The sequence below is a fragment of the Haliotis rufescens genome, unplaced genomic scaffold, assembly GCF_023055435.1.
Source record: "Haliotis rufescens isolate VD_foot unplaced genomic scaffold, xgHalRufe1.0.p SCAF_3, whole genome shotgun sequence".
Classification (NCBI taxonomy): domain Eukaryota; kingdom Metazoa; phylum Mollusca; class Gastropoda; order Lepetellida; family Haliotidae; genus Haliotis; species Haliotis rufescens.
In genome coordinates, this window is record NW_025964001.1 from 52,470,861 (window position 1) to 52,483,177 (window position 12,317).

Below are 12,317 nucleotides of genomic sequence, written 5' to 3' on the forward strand. Positions count from 1 at the left end.
TTCAAACAAAACCATTTCATATAAATACACACAGCCAATTGAAAAAAGCTGACGTTTAATAATTGTATAAACTAATAAGAACAGAACAGAACAGAACTAATCTAATCTAATCAGAACAGTTATTGCAACTTCCTACACTACCAAATGAACTTTATCTCGGACTAATTGACCAACATTAGATACTTTAGATACTTAAATACCTGTTCCAACATTATCATATTTAACAAGTTACTAAATAACATTAATGTTTAAGAAACAACATATTTATTGAACATATAAAAGAACTAATTAACCTAAACATAATTTAGTGATTAAGAATTCAAATGACCTGTTTAATCCTGTTGCCGACTTCTTGTTGCCTCGTGTGCTGTGCTGTGATTGTGAGGTGAGGTGAAATGGGGTTTAACGTCGCGTCCAAGATTATTGCACTTATATAGCGACGTGCATGTACGTGTGTGTGTGTGTGTGTGTGTGTGTGTGTGTGTGTGTGTGTGTGGCTGCTTGTACTAGTCCGGACTGATGCCGATTTATAGTGCTAGCTCACTGAGATACCATGCCGCAGTTTAACATGAATACCCCACTCAGACACAGTATACTGACTCCGAGCCGACCAGTCCTTGTTTTAGCCCCTTAATGCCGAGCGCCAGACAGGGTAACAACAAGTACCATCTTTTAACGTCTTTTAACGGATTGAGCCCCGTACTTCCGCTCTCCGGGCGGACGCCCTACCACTAGACCACGGAGGCGGTCTGATTGTGAGGTAGTTAGATTGGTGCAAAGGGGGCGATCCTAGTTTTGAAATTAGCCAATGAGACTGGGGGCTAAGAATTTGGTGATAAACAAGTTTCATCCTGGTTCCGGGGCGGTCGGGTAGCCTAGTGGTTAAAGCGTTCGCTCGTCACGCCGAAGACCCGGGTTCGATTCCCGACATGGGTACAACGTGTGAAGCCCATTCCTGGTGTCCCCCGCCCTGATATTGCTGGAATATTGCTAAAAGCGGCGTAAAACCATACTCACTCACTCACTCACTCACTCATCCTGGTTCCAGAATGAGACAATACTCTTCAATATTTTGAACAACCTTTTTATGACTTATATATCATTTTTTATTCTTATTTTACCTTTAAATCACCATGTTATAAAACACCATGTTACATCCAATAATTGTAAAATAGAGATGTTCAAAGAAACCACATTAAGCCATTAAATACCATGAAAATGTCACTGCTACTTAATCATTACATATTGTTACGAGGTGATTTCCAAGTTGAAACGCAAAACCCAAGAAAACGGATCGTACAGAACTATATTGTGAAGTCAGTCAATGTATAATCAACTAAATACATTCAATCACACAGTTATAGGTTTTCAATAACAAATAAAAGAGACAACCCCCTTTCCATATTAATAAGAAATCTCAATTGTACGATCACGACTATGTCATGAGCATTTGGCCATACTGTGTTTGTTTGTTGTTTAACGCCGCACTCAGTAATATTCCAGCTATATGACGGCAGTCTATGAATATTCGAGTCTGGACCAGACAATCAAGTGATTGGCATCATGAGCATCGATCTACGTACGCATTTGGGATACGATGACATGCTTCAACAAAGTCAGCGAGCCTGACCACCCGATCCCGTTAGTCGCCTCTTACAACAAGATTAGTCACCGTCTACGTTTGTTTGTTTGTTGCTTTACGCCGCATTCAGCCGTTGACAGCAAGCATGGGTTGCTGAAGACCTATTCCACCCCGGATCTTCATGGGTCATGTGGCAAGACAATGGTTCAGTAAAATGGCAGCAGCAGAAAAGTAACGCATAAAGATAATAATAAAGTATAATGTGTAAATACATTCATGAAGGTTCAGAATTGGTCAGTGCCGAATGACTTGTGACGGGCCTGTCTCCGATCTTAAATCCGGACTAAAGTTGGAAGCATGTTTGTAAACAACCAGGGGCGAATTACTCTAAATTTCTCTGGATGCAACTGAGAACACTCGACATTTTGCTAGCTTTTTAATCATTTCCTGCCACCGACAATTACTAGAAATACATAAACCACAATCTATACTGCCACATAACACTTTCGATACAGGGGTCACGGGCGGCCCAGTCGTCTAAGGCGCCGCGATTCGCTGTGCAGAGTTGCGTCCCTTGGGCACGCCAGAAACCTATTATTGTGGGTTCGAATCCTGGTTCGCCCCGATTATGTTTCTAGGTTTGTCAGCACCATACCCGTGCTCGTGGGTTTCACCGAAGTGACGTCTGAGACCTGCATCACTTCGGGCTTTCCTCCCACTTTAAGCTGACACGCCGCGATATAACTGGAATAGTGTTAAAAGCGGCGTTAAACCCAACTCACTCACTCACTCACTTTCGATACAACTAGATTACAACTATCTATTCTGTACATAACAACACTGAAAGACACCGAAAGCCGCATTCTACCCAGTGACGACATGGGCAGGTTCTCAAGCATTAATCACCGGAAAACCTGCCAATATTCAAATTGAGATTTCAAAGCCCAAAACCGAAGTCTTGTAAATGAGTTGCGAAGTTTCCTGTTCGTACTATTTTTCTAAAACCAATTCGGGTTCTAGTAAAGATTTCATGGATCATAGGTATCATATCTTGTACTGCTTTGAAGCACATTATACCATTCCAGCTCAGATATCGTGAGGTGATCGGAGTTTCAGCTCAGACATACACACGGTGATCGGAGTTTCAGCTCAGACATCATGAGGTGATCGGAGTTTCAGCTCAGACATACACGAGTTAATCGGAGTTTCAGCTCGGACATCGTGAGATGAGGGGAGTTTCAGCTCAGACATACACACGGTGATCGGAGTTTCAGCTCGGACATCGTGAGGTGAGGAGAGTTTCAACTCAGACATACACACGGTGATCGGAGTTTCAGCTCGGACATCGTGAGGTGAGGGGAGTTTCAGCTCAGACATACACACGGTGATCGGAGTTTCAGCTCGGACATCGTGAGATGAGGGGAGTTTCAGCTCAGACATACACACGGTGATCGGAGTTTCAGCTCGGACATCGTGAGGTGAGGAGAGTTTCGGCTCAAACATCATGAGGTGAGCGGAATTTAAGCTCAACCTTGTTTTCTTGAAGCTGCACACCCTGTCTATTTACAAGCAGACTGGACTTAAGCAAGACGTACTATGACGTTGGACCTGTTTTACTGTTACATTATGATAACACGCAGGCATTAATATTTAAATTGCTCATTTAACGATGGAGACAGAGTTGACATGGATTTCAACTGTTATTCTTTCAAAGCGACGTGTCGGTACAGATCCAAGTATATATATATTTATCAAGCAAGTAATAAACTGAGTAGACCACAGTCATACAGCCAAAACTTACATAGGAAGGATGATTGATATGTTCTGAGCCTCACATAGAACGAATTGACCTAAAGATATAAAGGTTGTAGCCATGGCAAAGACTGATGTGTGCTCTGGCCCACTGTCCTAATGGAAGAGCACACCTTTTCTCAGCTTTCGACGTCTCTTAGTCTTACTTTCATTCCGCAGTTGCCTCATAACACCCTCGTCATCCCAGAACACGGGACCATAACACCCTCGTCATCCCAGAACACGGGGCCATAACACCCTCGTCATCCAAGAACACGGGACCATAACACCGTCGTCATCCAAGAACACGGGGCCATAACACCGTCGTCATCCCAGAACATGGGGCCATAACACCCTCGTCATCCAAGAACACGGTACCATAACACCCTCGTCATCCCAGAACATGGGGCCATAACACCCTCGTCATACCAGAACACGGGGCCATAACACCGTCGTCATCCCAGAACACGGGGCCATAACACCCTCGTCATCCCAGAACACGGGACAATAACACCGTCGTCATCCCAGAACATGGGACCATAACACCGTCGTCATCCCAAAACACGGGGCCATAACACCGTCGCCATCCCAGAACATGGGGCCATAACACCCTCGTCATCCCAGAACACGGGGCCATAACACCCTCGTCATCCAAGAACACGGGGCCATAACACCGTCGTCATCCCAGAACATGGGACCATAACACCGTCGTCATCCCAGAACACGGGACCATAACACTGTCGTCATCCAAGAACACGGGGCCATAACACCGTCGTCATCCCAGAACATGGGGCCATAACACCCTCGTCATCCAAGAACACGGTACCATAACACCCTCGTCATCCCAGAACATGGGGCCATAACACCGTCGTCATCCCAGAACACGGGGCCATAACACCCTCGTCATCCCAGAACATGGGGCCATAACACCGTCGTCATCCCAGAACATGGGGCCATAACACCCTCGTCATCCAAGAACACGGTACCATAACACCCTCGTCATCCCAGAACATGGGGCCATAACACCCTCGTCATCCCAGAACATGGGGCCATAACACCCTCGTCATACCAGAACACGGGGCCATAACACCGTCGTCATCCCAGAACACGGGGCCATAACACCCTCGTCATCCCAGAACACGGGACAATAACACCGTCGTCATCCCAGAACATGGGACCATAACACCGTCGTCATCCCAGAACACGGGGCCATAACACCGTCGCCATCCCAGAACATGGGGCCATAACACCCTCGTCATCCCAGAACACGGGACCATAAGAACGTCGTCATCCCAGAACACGGGGCCGTAACACCGTCGTCATCCCAGAACACGGGACCATAACACCTTCGTCATCCCAGAACACGGGGCCATAACACCGTCGTCATCCCAGAACACGGGGCCGTAACACCGTCGTCATCCCAGAACACGGAAGCTATAACACTGTCGTCATCCCAGAAGACGGGGCAATAACACCGTCGTCATCCCAGAACACGGGGCCGTAACACCGTCGTCATCCCAGAACACGGAGGCCATAACACTGTCGTCATCCCAGAACACGGGGCCATAACACCGTCGTCATCCCAGAACACGGAGGCCATAACACCCTCGTCATCCAAGAACACGGAGGCCATAACACCCTCGTCATCCCAGAACACGGAGGCCATAACACCCTCGTCATCCCAGAACACGGAGACCATAACCTGTACAACTGACGGGTCTTTGCCTTCTTTGGAAGTGATGATAAATGCTTGCACCGTTTTGATTGTAGTTTGGCCTCAGGCTGGTCCGGTGAAGCCAGGTTTGATTCATAGTTACAAATCGTTGCAAGAACCTTTCTGGATCAGATTCAAACAGAGCTAGATTATCACGAGACATGTTGTGCCTGGTGCAGTGATATTTTATCTAGTGGTACATGTGGAACACTGCAGAGGTAAGGTAAGCCGACATGCAGTGTAGCCATGTTGGAATCCATATTGGTTGCGTTTTAACGACAGTCAGAATAACAGAATGTCCATTGTCACGTGATGGTTTCTGCTTGCCAAACAAAACCACCCACTCGCCTTACATGATTCTTGTGCTGCCACAGTTTGCATCACAGGACCCTTGTACCATATGTATAGCAATCTGACTTGTATCCGATACAGGGATGCGGTTGTTGGACCCCTTATGATTCTGTCTCTCAATGTCATTGGACCTGGCGCCATGTTTCGAGATGATAATGCCAGGCCACATCATGCACGCGTTGTCACCGACTTTCTCACTCAGAGGGACGTTGAGAGAATGCAGTGGCCAGCATATTCCCCTGATCTCACCCCCAAATAACATGTTTGGGACATTTTGCGACGACGTCTCTGTGAAACCATCTACCCTCTGCAAACCTGCAACAGCTAGATCGTCGGGGTCCTTCAGCAAGAATGGCAGGCAATGCCCCAGGCAACATTACGGACACTTGTCAGTGAGTGAGGGAGTGAGTTGGGTTTAACACCGCTTTTTACAGTATTCCAGTTATATCGCGGCGTGTCAGCTTAAATGGGACGAAAGCCCGAAGTGATGCAGGTTTCCGACGTTTATCACTTTTGTGAAACCCACGAGTATGGTGCTGACAAACCTAGAAACATAATCGGTGCGAACCGGGATTCAAACCCACAATCATAGGTTTCTGGCGTGCCCAAGGGACGCAACTCTGCACAGCGAATCGCGGCGCCTTAGACGACTGGGGCCCCCGTGCCCCCGACACTTGTCAGGTCAATGAGAGCTCGATGTGCAGAGTGCGTCGGGAACCAGGATGGACACACGCATATTGACTGTTCGTAATGTCATGTGACTTTTCAAAATGACCCCTCACACTTTTTATTCAACATATGAGTATTGTTCGATTTGTTTACCGGCATCTGTCCAGAAGGATGCATCCATGTTGTTTATAGGCAATATGTGGTATTAATTGTTTATATGATATATATGATATTATATGTAGAAGCAGTTGATTATAGGCTACATGTGGTATTAGTTGTATACATGCGACACATGACGTCAATCTCATTAAATTCAGATCTTAGTTCTCGCTACTGTGGGGAGAACTAAGATCTGATTTGAATGAGATTGCAATGTTCCTATGTTATATACGATATGAGGCTATATGGGTTAAGTGGTTTATAGACTATGCGGGGTATTAGTTGTTTATATGCTATGTATGATATTAATGTTGTTTAGGCTACACGTACAAGCAGTTGTTTGTCCCCTTCGTGTGGTACCAATGTTAGGGGGAGGAGGAGGAGGAAGAGTAGGAGTTGTTATATGATACCTATGATATTAGTTGTTTATAGACTATATGTGGTATCAATGTGTATATGCTATAAATGACATAAATTGTTTATAACCCATATGTGACATAAGCTGTTTATATGGTTTATATGACCTCAGTTGTTTGTGGGGTATATGTGATATTAGTTGTTTATTAGGCTATATGTGTTATTAGTTGTTTATTAGGCTATATGTGGTATTAGTTGTTTATTAGGCTATATGTGGTATTAGTTGTGTGTAGGCTTTATGTGGTATTAGTTGTGTGTAGGCTATATGTGGTATTAGTTGTGTGTAGGCTATATGTGGTATTAGTTGTGTGTATGCTTTATGTGGTATTAGTTGTGTGTAGGATATATGTGGAATAAGTTATTTATAGTTAATATGTAGTATTAGTTGTTTATATGCTATATGTGTTATTAGTTGTTTATTAGGCTATATGTGGTATTAGTTGTGTGTAGGCTATATGTGGTATTAGTTGTGTGTAGGATATATGTGGAATAAGTTATTTATAGTTAATATGTAGTATTAGTTGTTTATATGCTATATGTGTTATTAGTTGTTTATTAGGCTATATGTGGTATTAGTTGTGTGTAGGCTATATGTGGTATTAGTTGTGTGTAGGCTATATGTGGTATTAGTTGGGTGTAGGCTATATGTGGTATCAGTTGTTTAGAAGTTGTATGTGATGGTATCTCTCACTTTTAGTTTAAAAGCTGTATTTTTAGTTTCCAATTGAATACAAAACGTGTTGCGCGTTATTAAAGTACACTCACCATATGGACTTATGTTTGTGAAAGTAGAGCACGCAGGATTCTGTGAGCGCAACAACACAAAACCAGTTAGGCATTCGGTATCCTGTCGGGTCACGTGATAGTGTAACGTATTGATTCGGATTACGCAATAATGCTGACATATTATTCATTTTACCTACAGAATACACCGATTTAGACAAAGGATATTTAATTTCTCTGATTTGTTCTAGAGAGGAAGTCCAAATACGAAAATGTATATCTGATCCGTAAACTTCGATTGTACAAGTGTATAAATAGGTAACATGTCCCGTTCAAAATCAGCATTAGCATCGCAGTGTGTAGGGGACTCGCAGGGATCGGGTCTAACGTTCCAGGTTCGAACCCTACCCTGTGAGTCTTCCCTTTTGATTTGCTTTATTCATTAGATTTTATTTTACTTTTATCCATGATTATTTGCGTCAAACATAAGATCGTCATTTATAAAAATTTTCTTTTTTATACATATCTCCTTAATAATTGTCATGACTTCATTATATACAACTAACACCACATATCTGTATATAATTAACTAATATAATATACAACCTATAAACATTGATACCACATGTAGCATATAGTTAGCTAATATGAAATGAAGCATAGAAGCATTGATACCGCATCTAGCATGTGATTAATTAAAATAATATATAGCATATAAACATTAGTACCACATGTAGCATACAGACTGATGCTGCATAAAACCGGTAAACATTGATACCACACATAGACATAAACAATTAATATCATTTATAGCATATAAACAACTGATATATATGAATATGTATCAACTGTTTATATGCTCTATGTGGTACCTATGTTGATTGATATGCTATTGACTATATGTTATATGCTATATGCTATATATGTTAGCAATGTTTATATGCTATATTATGGTTTTAGTTGTTTGTAGGATATATGTTGAATAAGTTGTTTATAGTTAATATGTAGTATCAGTTGTGTATATGCTATATGTGGTATTAGTTGTGTGTAGGCTATATGTGGTATTAGTTGTGTGTAGGCTATATGTGGTATTAGTTGTGTGTAGGCTATATGTGGTATCAGTTGTGTGTAGGCCATATGTGGTATTAGTTGCATGTAGGCTATATGTGGTATCAGTTGTTTAGAAGTTGTATGTGATGGTATCTCTCACTTTTAGTTTAAAAGCTGTATTTTTAGTTTCCAATTGAATACAAAACGTGTTGCGCGTTATTAAAGTACACTCAGCATATTGAGTTATGTTTGTGAAAGTAGAGCACGCAGGATTCTGTGAGCGCAACAACACAAAACCAGTTAGGCATTCGGTATCCTGTCGGGTCACGTGATAGTGTAACGTATTGATTCGGATTACGCAATAATGCTGGCATATTATTCATTTTACCTACAGAATACACCGATTTAGACAAAAGGTATTTAATTTCTCTGATTTGTTCTAGAAAGGAAGTCCAAATACGAAAATGTATATCTGATCCGTAAACTTCGATTGTACAAGTGTATAAATAGGTAACATGTCCCGTTCAAAATCAGCATTAGCATCGCAGTGTGTAGGGGACTCGCAGGGATCGGGTCTAACGTTCCAGGTTCGAACCCTACCCTGTGAGTCTTCCCTTTTGATTTGCTTTATTCATAAGATTTTATTTTACTGTTATCCATGATTATTTGCGTCAAACATAAGATCGTCATTTATAAAATTTGTCTTTTTTATACATATCTCCTTAATAATTGTCATGACTTCATTATATACAACTAACACCACATATCTGTATATAATTAACTAATATAATATACAACCTATAAACATTGATACCACGTGTAGCATATAATTAGCTAATATGAAATGTAGCATATAAACATTGATACCACATCTAGCATGTGATTAATCAAAATAATATATAGCAAATAAACATAAATACCACATGTAGCATACAGACTGATGCTGCATAAAACCGGTAAACATTGATACCTCACATAGCACATACACAATTAATATACTATATAGCAAATAAACAACTGATATATATGAATATGTATCAACTGTTTATATGCTCTATGTGGTACCTTTGTTGATTGATATGCTATTGACTATATGTTATATATGTTTACAATGTTTATATGCTATATATGGTTTTAGTTGTTTGTAGGGTATATGTGGTATTAGCTGTTTATAGTTAATATGTAGTATCAGTTGTTTATATGCTATATGTGGTATTAGTTGTGTGTAGGCTATATGTGGTATTAGTTGTGTGTAGGTTATATGTGGTATTAGTTGTGTGTAGGCTATATGTGGTATTAGTTGTGTGTAGGCTATATGTGGTATTAGTTGTTTATAGTTAATATGTAGTATCAGTTGTTTATATGCTATATGTGGTATTAGTTGTGTGTAGGCTATATGTGGTTTAAGTTGTGTGTAGGCTATATGTGGTATTAGTTGTGTGTAGGTTATATGTGGTATTAGTTGTGTGTAGGCTATATGTGGTATCAGTTGTGTGTATTAGTTGTGTGTAGGCTATATGTGGTATCAGTTGTTTAGAAGTTGTATGTGGTTTGTGAAAGTAGAGCACGCAGGATTCTGTGAGCGCAACAACACAAAACCAGTTAGGCATTCGGTATCCTGTCGGGTCACGTGATAGTGTAACGTATTGATTCGGATTACGCAATAATGCTGACATATTATTCATTTTACCTACAGAATACACCGATTTAGACAAAGGATATTTAATTTCTCTGATTTGTTCTAGAGAGGAAGTCCAAATACGAAAATGTATATCTGATCCGTAAACTTCGATTGTACAAGTTTATAAATAGGTAACATGTCCCGTTCAAAATCAGCATTAGCATCGCAGTGTGTAGGGGACTCGCAGGGATCGGGTCTAACGTTCCAGGTTCGAACCCTACCCTGTGAGTCTTCCCTTTTGATTTGCTTTATTCATTAGATTTTATTTTACTTTTATCCATGATTATTTGCGTCAAACATAAGATCGTCATTTATAAAATTTGTCTTTTTTATACATATCTCCTTAATAATTGTCATGACTTCATTATATACAACTAACACCACATATCTGTATATAATTAACTAATATAATATACAACCTATAAACATTGATACCACATGTAGCATATAGTTAGCTAATATGAAATGAAGCATAGAAGCATTGATACCGCATCTAGCATATGATTAATTAAAATAATATATAGCATATAAACATTAGTACCACATGTAGCATACAGACTGATGCTGCATAAAACCGGTAAACATTGATACCACACATAGACATAAACAATTAATATCATTTATAGCATATAAACAACTGATATATATGAATATGTATCAACTGTTTATATGCTCTATGTGGTACCTATGTTGATTGATATGCTATTGACTATATGTTATATGCTATATGCTATATATGTTAGCAATGTTTATATGCTATATTATGGTTTTAGTTGTTTGTAGGATATATGTTGAATAAGTTGTTTATAGTTAATATGTAGTATCAGTTGTGTATATGCTATATGTGGTATTAGTTGTGTGTAGGCTATATGTGGTATTAGTTGTGTGTAGGCTATATGTGGTATTAGTTGTGTGTAGGCTATATGTGGTATCAGTTCTGTGTAGGCCATATGTGGTATTAGTTGTATGTAGGCTATATGTGGTATCAGTTGTTTAGAAGTTGTATGTGATGGTATCTCTCACTTTTAGTTTAAAAGCTGTGTTTTTAGTTTCCAATTGAATACAAAACGTGTTGCGCGTTATTAAAGTACACTCAGCATATTGACTTATGTTTGTGAAAGTAGAGCACGCAGGATTCTGTGAGCGCAACAACACAAAACCAGTTAGGCATTCGGTATCCTGTCGGGTCACGTGATAGTGTAACGTATTGATTCGGATTACGCAATAATGCTGGCATATTATTCATTTTACCTACAGAATACACCGATTTAGACAAAGGATATTTAATTTCTCTGATTTGTTCCAGAAAGGAAGTCCAAATACGAAAATGTATATCTGATCCGTAAACTTCGATTGTACAAGTTTATAAATAGGTAACATGTCCCGTTCAAAATCAGCATTAGCATCGCAGTGTGTAGGGGACTCGCAGGGATCGGGTCTAACGTTCCAGGTTCGAACCCTACCCTGTGAGTCTTCCCTTTTGATTTGCTTTATTCATTAGATTTTATTTTACTTTTATCCATGATTATTTGCGTCAAACATAAGATCGTCATTTATAAAATTTGTCTTTTTTATACATATCTCCTTAATAATTGTCATGACTTCATTATATACAACTAACACCACATATCTGTATAATATTAACTAATATAATATACAACCTATAAACATTGATACCACGTGTAGCATATAATTAGCTAATATGAAATGTAGCATATAAACATTGATACCACATCTAGCATGTGATTAATCAAAATAATATATAGCAAATAAACATAAATACCACATGTAGCATACAGACTGATGCTGCATAAAACCGGTAAACATTGATACCTCACATAGCACATACACAATTAATATACTATATAGCAAATAAACAACTGATATATATGAATATGTATCAACTGTTTATATGCTCTGTGTGGTACCTATGTTGATTGATATGCTATTGACTATATGTTATATATGTTTACAATGTTTATATGCTATATATGGTTTTAGTTGTTTGTAGGGTATATGTGGTATTAGCTGTTTATAGTTAATATGTAGTATCAGTTGTTTATATGCTATATGTGGTATTAGTTGTGTGTAGGCTATATGTGGTATTAGTTGTGTGTAGGTTATATGTGGTATTAGTTGTGTGTAGGCTATATGTGGTATTAGTTGTGTGTAGGCTATAT